This window comes from Lissotriton vulgaris, chromosome 4_1, assembly GCF_964263255.1.
Source record: "Lissotriton vulgaris chromosome 4_1, aLisVul1.2, whole genome shotgun sequence".
In the NCBI taxonomy this organism is placed as follows: domain Eukaryota; kingdom Metazoa; phylum Chordata; class Amphibia; order Caudata; family Salamandridae; genus Lissotriton; species Lissotriton vulgaris.
In genome coordinates, this window is record NC_141691.1 from 956,041,299 (window position 1) to 956,048,604 (window position 7,306).

Consider the following 7,306-nt stretch of genomic DNA (forward strand, 5'->3'; position numbering starts at 1 on the left):
CCACAAAATGGATGCTGCCACCACAGACACGAGTCTGACCCCCTGCAGCTGGGAGTCCTCCCAGTGAGGGGAGCCTGGACAAAGGGTTTCCTGTCAGGGGCGGTGCTAGCACCGTCCCAGACATGGTTTTGTGTATCCTGGGTAGGCAGGGCTTTACAGGAAGGTGACTGCTGAGTGGCACCCCGGTGCTCACTACGCATAGGCCGGTCTGAACCAGTTCCAGGGGCACACCAGCCCCTGGCCTGGGGAAGTCCGGCATGGCTGAGGGGTGTAACCACCCCCCACCTAGTCCCACCCATAGGCAGGACCTAGTCACCGGGTCAGCCCCCTTTTTTAGTATAAAGATAGGAGCGGGCCCCCTGTTCAAATTAGATCATCTTTGGAATCAAGATACCACTTTCTTCGAAAGGACTTCACGATTTCTTCTTCAAGATTCTCCCTTGTGGCTAAGGAGTAGTCACCCTGCATCAAGCGGGCACCATCCTAAAGAACACTGCGGTCTGCTGCAAGTCCTTCATCACGAATCCGACGACCCAGCTCGACGAGACCCGGCTTCCCTGGCACCTCTGACCTCTACTCACCTCTACAGCCAAGCTGAGAACCGTGAGTGCGACGAGACCTCGAGGGACCGACGATCGCCAAGACTGCACGACCTCTTTACTGCAAGCCCACCGTGTCCTCCACTGGTGAGTGCTTTGGGGTCCGAGAAGCCCCGACCCTGCGCAGCTCCAGCACCCAAGGTCAGCCTCCCTGCATCTCCACGATCTGCGTGGGGCCCCTCTGCTGTTTGCTGTGCACCGCGTTGTTTGGCTACTAGCCGGCTGGCTTGTGGCCTTCTGAACGACGCTCAACGACTTCACGACTGCTGGTCTGGTTGCTCCAGGCTGGCCCTTGCTTCCTTCTTCAAGAGAGGCACCCCGGACCCTCCTGGTCCACTCCAGACGCCATTTTAGGTCCACCGCGTGGGCTTGAATTTGCCAAGGCTTTGTTGCCCAATCCTGGGTCCAGCGACGCCGACAGCTTCTAACTTCGTGGGACAGCTCGATCCTCCATCCTGGTCGCCGACAACGCCTCCTGGTCCGCGAGATCTTCGAGCTACAGCGTCACCCACTCACCTTGTCGAGGTGGCTACCATCCGGTGCCCTCCTGGTGCCCACTGACTACTGGCTAGTAGTCTCGAACTTGGTCCCCTCTGCTTTCAGGTGTCATCTATCTTCGAGATCCAGGCTTGGATCCAACTGAACTTTCTTCACTGGTCACCGGCCAGCATCTTTTCTTCCGGCTCCTGGTCCGTCTACGAGGATTCCCGACGTCTTTTCAGACCTATGCAGCTGCAGCCCCTGGGCTAGGTAACTTCGGCATTTCGGTGCCCCAGCATAGCCTCACTATCCAAGGGTCAGAATCTACTTTCGTTTTCTCCCTACCAGGTCGGGTTCGCCCGAGAACACTAACTTTCTAATTCCTAGCTACCATAGACTTTTGTCCGCATCTCGCGTGAGAGTGCACACACTGCACCCGAGTCCCCTAGGCCTCCTAGAAGTAATCTAACGATTCCCTAGTCAAGTCCTAGCGATTCCAAAAGCTATTAGTACTGTACTTACCTGCTAGGAATTTCGCATTCCACTTTCAGAGTATATGGTTTTCCGTGCCCCTCGGGCATTTGTATATACTGTGCTAACTTAAGTATTTTTGTAAGAGTTTTGGTTTGTGCTTAGTACCCTGTCCTCATAAAGAGTACAGGGCTGTTGTGATCTTTAAATAAATAACTGTTTATTTTCATAACACTTGTGTGGTGTCCTTTCACTTGGTATTCAAGGGGTATATGTGTGGTAAACAGCTGGCTTAACACGCCCTCTCGAGTCTTTAGCCTTAGACTGCTCGTATCTACGCTACTAGGATAGCTGGTCTATAAGGTTGACTTACAACCCATCATCAATAAGGGTTGCTGGACTGATACATAGTGTTCACTAGAATAGTGAGCACTGCATATCAGGCCACCTTCTCACATTGGTGAGCAGCGGTTGGGATTTGAGCTTGCTGTTGTTTTACCACACGTATCCTAAGAATATCTTGTTGAAAGATCACATAAGTACTGTTAGGTACATATAACTAAAGCTTAGAATACTCTGAGTTCTACTGAACCAGCTGTTGTAGCTCCTCAAGGCTTAGCACACCTTGGCTGCAACTCTAGCAAGGGACCAGTAGGTAACACATAGTGTAGGTAGGTGCATCACTTACACCACACTAGAAGCAGTATGTCGGTCACAGGAGGAAACACTGAGTCTCCCCTTGTGTCAGTTGACCCTCCACAGGTCATCCCTTCAAAATATACTGCTCTTAGCTTCCATGAGATGAGACAAGTGTGTACTCTCAGGAAACTAAAACAGGGGTCTAACCCCACCACTTCCTTTCTGATTGGTCTCCTAGAGGCTTATGATGCCAGTAGGGCTGGTAACCCAGACCCTTCTAATCCAGAAGGAAGTATGCCCTCCTTACAGGGACCCTTTGATAGCCAGGACCATCCCCTCCAGGAAGCAGATGATGCTGAGGATGAGGATGATGACCAGTTGTCAGGGGAGGAGGCAGATAAGGGACAGGTAGAAGTCAATAGACTAACCAGGTCCAACTTAAGCAGACATGAGCTTGGTACTGGGGGACTCCTGGGCCCACTCTCAGGTCAGCTTAACATTGGGAATGGACGAGTTAGGTCTCTATCAAGAGGCTCTAACAGATCCTTTCGAACCAATGGCTCTCTCAACTCTTCTCACAGAGGAATGTCTTCCCCTAAGAGGAGAGTGTATGAAGCTGAAGAAAGGGCAGTCAAACTGAGGATTGAAAGGGAAGAACTTGCCCTGGCCAAAGAGAGACTTGCCCTTGCTAGAGAGCAAGAATTATGTGGGCTAGTTCCCACTGGTGGCAGCAATAAACCTAGCAATAGGGAAAGGAGTTTTGATAAAAAGCACCTGAATAAGATAGTGCCCCCCTTTAGGGAAGGGGATGACATCCACAAATGGATTACTGCTTTGGAGAGAGCCTGCACTGTGCAGGGTGTTCCCCAAAGTCAGTGGGCAGCTATCTTGTGGCTCTCCTTTGATGGTAAAGGTAGAGATAAGCTCCTCACCACAAGGGTGGAGGATGCTAACAATTACCAAGTCTTGAAGAATGTACTGGTTGATGGGTTTGGTTTAACCACTGAACAATACAGGATGCTGTTCAGAGACACCCAGAAAACTCAGTCTCAAGATTGGACTGACTTTGTTGACTGTGCCACTAAGGCTTTTGAAGGCTGGCTACTGGGTAGTAAGGTTACTGATTTTAAAGGATTGTATAATCTAATTATGAGGGAGCAAATCTTAAATAATTGTCAGAACCAGCTATTACATCAGCACCTGGTAGACTCTGAGTTGACCTCTCCACAGGAATTGGGTAAGAGGGCAGACAAATGGGTCAGAACCAGGGTTAGGCCTAAAAACCAGGGTGGTGACCAGAAAAAGGAGTCAACCAAGCCTCAAGAGAAGGGGGGGGATAAATCCACAGAGAAGACTTCCCAAGGGCCCCAAAACTCCAACAAGGGTGGTGGGTCCCAGATCACTCCTTCTGAACAAAAGAAACCTTATTGCCATACCTGTAAACAGGTGGGCCATTACAAAAGTGATGCCAGTTGCCCTAAAAATGGTAATAAGGGAAATATGCCCCCAGGTAATACTCCTAAACCTCCTGTTACCACTAGTGGTAATCCCCCAGGTGGTGGGAGTGCCCCCAAGAATGTGGTGGGCATTACTTTGGGCAATCAGGAGGACTATGGCCTAGCCAGGTTCCCTGACCACACTCTTGTCTGTGAGACTGGCATGGGGTTTGCCAACTTCACTACTGGACCCCACATTTTGGGAAAGTATAGACAAGAAGTTTTAGTGAATGGTCAGAAAGTTGAGGCATTCAGAGACACAGGGGCCAGCCTCACCATGGTGAGTGACCATCTGGTCCCCTCTGCTCAACTGACCCCTGGTTTTACTTATCAGGTGACAGACATTCATGGAATGAAGAGAAGGCATCCCATGGCAGTAGTCAAGCTCAGCTGGGGTAATGTCACAGGGCCCACGAGAGTGGCAGTGACAGATAACCTACCTGTAGATTGCTTACTGGGGAATGACCTGGAACTCTCAGCATGGGCTGAGGTGGAGCAAGAGACTCACTCCAGAATGATAGGCCTATCCAGACAGGTTAGTGGGGCAGTAATAGCTACAGCCCCAGTCCAAGCACCATTCCTCCCTGAAAAGGTTGGAAGGGCAGTGGTAGCCACTGCCCAGGCTCAGACAGAATTTCCAGAACAGGATAGGAGGGCTGTGACAGTCACAGCCCAAACACAAACTGAGTGCCCTCCTGAAAAGGTTGGCAAGGTTGAAATGGTCTCAGCCTCTACTCAGACAGATAGTGAGGTTGTGAAGCCTGAAACAATGGATCACTCCACTCAAACAGAGAGCATTGAGGAGGAAGAAGAGTCTTCCCCCTCCCAGACACTAGGTGAGAGCCAGCCTCCTCAGGGAACTGACTCTACCCCTGTTGAAGGAACTGCCCCAGAGGTAGTCAGGCCTAGCCTGGCAGAGCCCCTGATGGCAGTGGACCCTTCCCAGGTGGGACCCAGTCTGGAGCAGGTAACCTGCACCTCTCTACCCTGCCTCAGTCAGCCCAGGGCTGAAGAGACCAGGGAGGCCAGTGGTGGACCCCAAGGGGCCCCCTGTCCAAAAGAACCCCTTAATCAGCAGATTAGGATCACTGAAGCTGGTAAACCTAGCCAAGTGAAAATAAGTCAGACTCCTGAGGGATCCCCCTTAAAAGTAGTTAGGGAACTCCCACAGCTGGACACTGCTGGGCACAGCCAAACATGGGGCCTAAAAACCCCAGACCTGACCTGTCCCTCCAGTAAGCCAAACAGAGGGACTCAGCCTCCAGCTTTAGGTAGCCAGAGGCTGACCCTGAGAGCTCAGTGCATCTCAGCTAAAGAAAGAAAGGCACACATGATGAATGGTGATTGGAGGAAGTTGAGCCCAAAGGTAGAGGAGCCTCACTTCAGTACTCCATCCCAGCATCAGCCTTCTTCTTTCCCAAGACACACCAGAGACAGAGATTCCCTATGGTGGAGACCCTCAGATACCCTTAGGGTGAGGGGTTGCCTAGTGGACCATGACACAGGGGGAAACCAAGCCAGAGCTGGTACTTCCTTATATGGCCACTTAGGTAATAGAGGCTTACCTGGACAAGGATAGCCTTATCTCCTTTCGTTTGGGGGGGGGGTTGTGTAGGAAGGTACATCCTGACTATGGTTGCCCCCAACTTTTTGCCCTGTGTTTTAGCTGGTTTTGGACATAGTCGACCTGGGATCCTGCCAATCAGGACCCCAGGCCTACTGCTCTCTCTTTAAAATGGATTCCATGTACCCTAGGTACATTTCCAATTGGTACTGGGCCACCCTATCAGACCCTGTAACTCAGGGCATGGGTGTACCCAGGGCTGCCAGGGGCTGCAGCATGTATTATGCCACCCCTGGCTGGCCTCCTAAATTTGACACAACTGGCTGCATGACAGCTGGGGCAAAGTCGTGTATTCACCCTTTGCTGTAGGTGTAGTATACCTATACCTAACCCTAAAATGGACACACAGATTCCTATCAGTCACTCCTATGGCAGGCCTTGACAATCCTGAAGGCAGAGTGCTTGGAATCATGTGAGATGGTGCTCTGGCATGAGCTGAGCCTGTCTGCAGCTTGCGGAATCAAGTCCTAATAGCTGTTCCATGATATCGCATACCATATACTCTTAAGTGCATTATAATCCTCGCGGTTAAATGCTATCTTTGGTATTGCTTTATCAAAACATGTCGAGTAAGGTGTCATACGAATTGGAATACTAACCCCTCGCCAATTCTGGCGACGGGGTTAGCATTCCACCCTTCTAGAGGGACACGACATGTATGTAACTGTGAACCCCGGTTAAAGTTAACTGAAGCCTCAGCTCCACAAAATGGATGCTGCCACCACAGACACGAGTCTGACCCCCTGCAGCTGGGAGTCCTCCCAGTGAGGGGAGCCTGGACAAAGGGTTTCCTGTCAGGGGCGGTGCTAGCACCGTCCCAGACATGGTTTTGTGTATCCTGGGTAGGCAGGGCTTTACAGGAAGGTGACTGCTGAGTGGCACCCCGGTGCTCACTACGCATAGGCCGGTCTGAACCAGTTCCAGGGGCACACCAGCCCCTGGCCTGGGGAAGTCCGGCATGGCTGAGGGGTGTAACCACCCCCCACCTAGTCCCACCCATAGGCAGGACCTAGTCACCGGGTCAGCCCCCTTTTTTAGTATAAAGATAGGAGCGGGCCCCCTGTTCAAATTAGATCATCTTTGGAATCAAGATACCACTTTCTTCGAAAGGACTTCACGATTTCTTCTTCAAGATTCTCCCTTGTGGCTAAGGAGTAGTCACCCTGCATCAAGCGGGCACCATCCTAAAGAACACTGCGGTCTGCTGCAAGTCCTTCATCACGAATCCGACGACCCAGCTCGACGAGACCCGGCTTCCCTGGCACCTCTGACCTCTACTCACCTCTACAGCCAAGCTGAGAACCGTGAGTGCGACGAGACCTCGAGGGACCGACGATCGCCAAGACTGCACGACCTCTTTACTGCAAGCCCACCGTGTCCTCCACTGGTGAGTGCTTTGGGGTCCGAGAAGCCCCGACCCTGCGCAGCTCCAGCACCCAAGGTCAGCCTCCCTGCATCTCCACGATCTGCGTGGGGCCCCTCTGCTGTTTGCTGTGCACCGCGTTGTTTGGCTACTAGCCGGCTGGCTTGTGGCCTTCTGAACGACGCTCAACGACTTCACGACTGCTGGTCTGGTTGCTCCAGGCTGGCCCTTGCTTCCTTCTTCAAGAGAGGCACCCCGGACCCTCCTGGTCCACTCCAGACGCCATTTTAGGTCCACCGCGTGGGCTTGAATTTGCCAAGGCTTTGTTGCCCAATCCTGGGTCCAGCGACGCCGACAGCTTCTAACTTCGTGGGACAGCTCGATCCTCCATCCTGGTCGCCGACAACGCCTCCTGGTCCGCGAGATCTTCGAGCTACAGCGTCACCCACTCACCTTGTCGAGGTGGCTACCATCCGGTGCCCTCCTGGTGCCCACTGACTACTGGCTAGTAGTCTCGAACTTGGTCCCCTCTGCTTTCAGGTGTCATCTATCTTCGAGATCCAGGCTTGGATCCAACTGAACTTTCTTCACTGGTCACCGGCCAGCATCTTTTCTTCCGGCTCCTGGTCCGTCT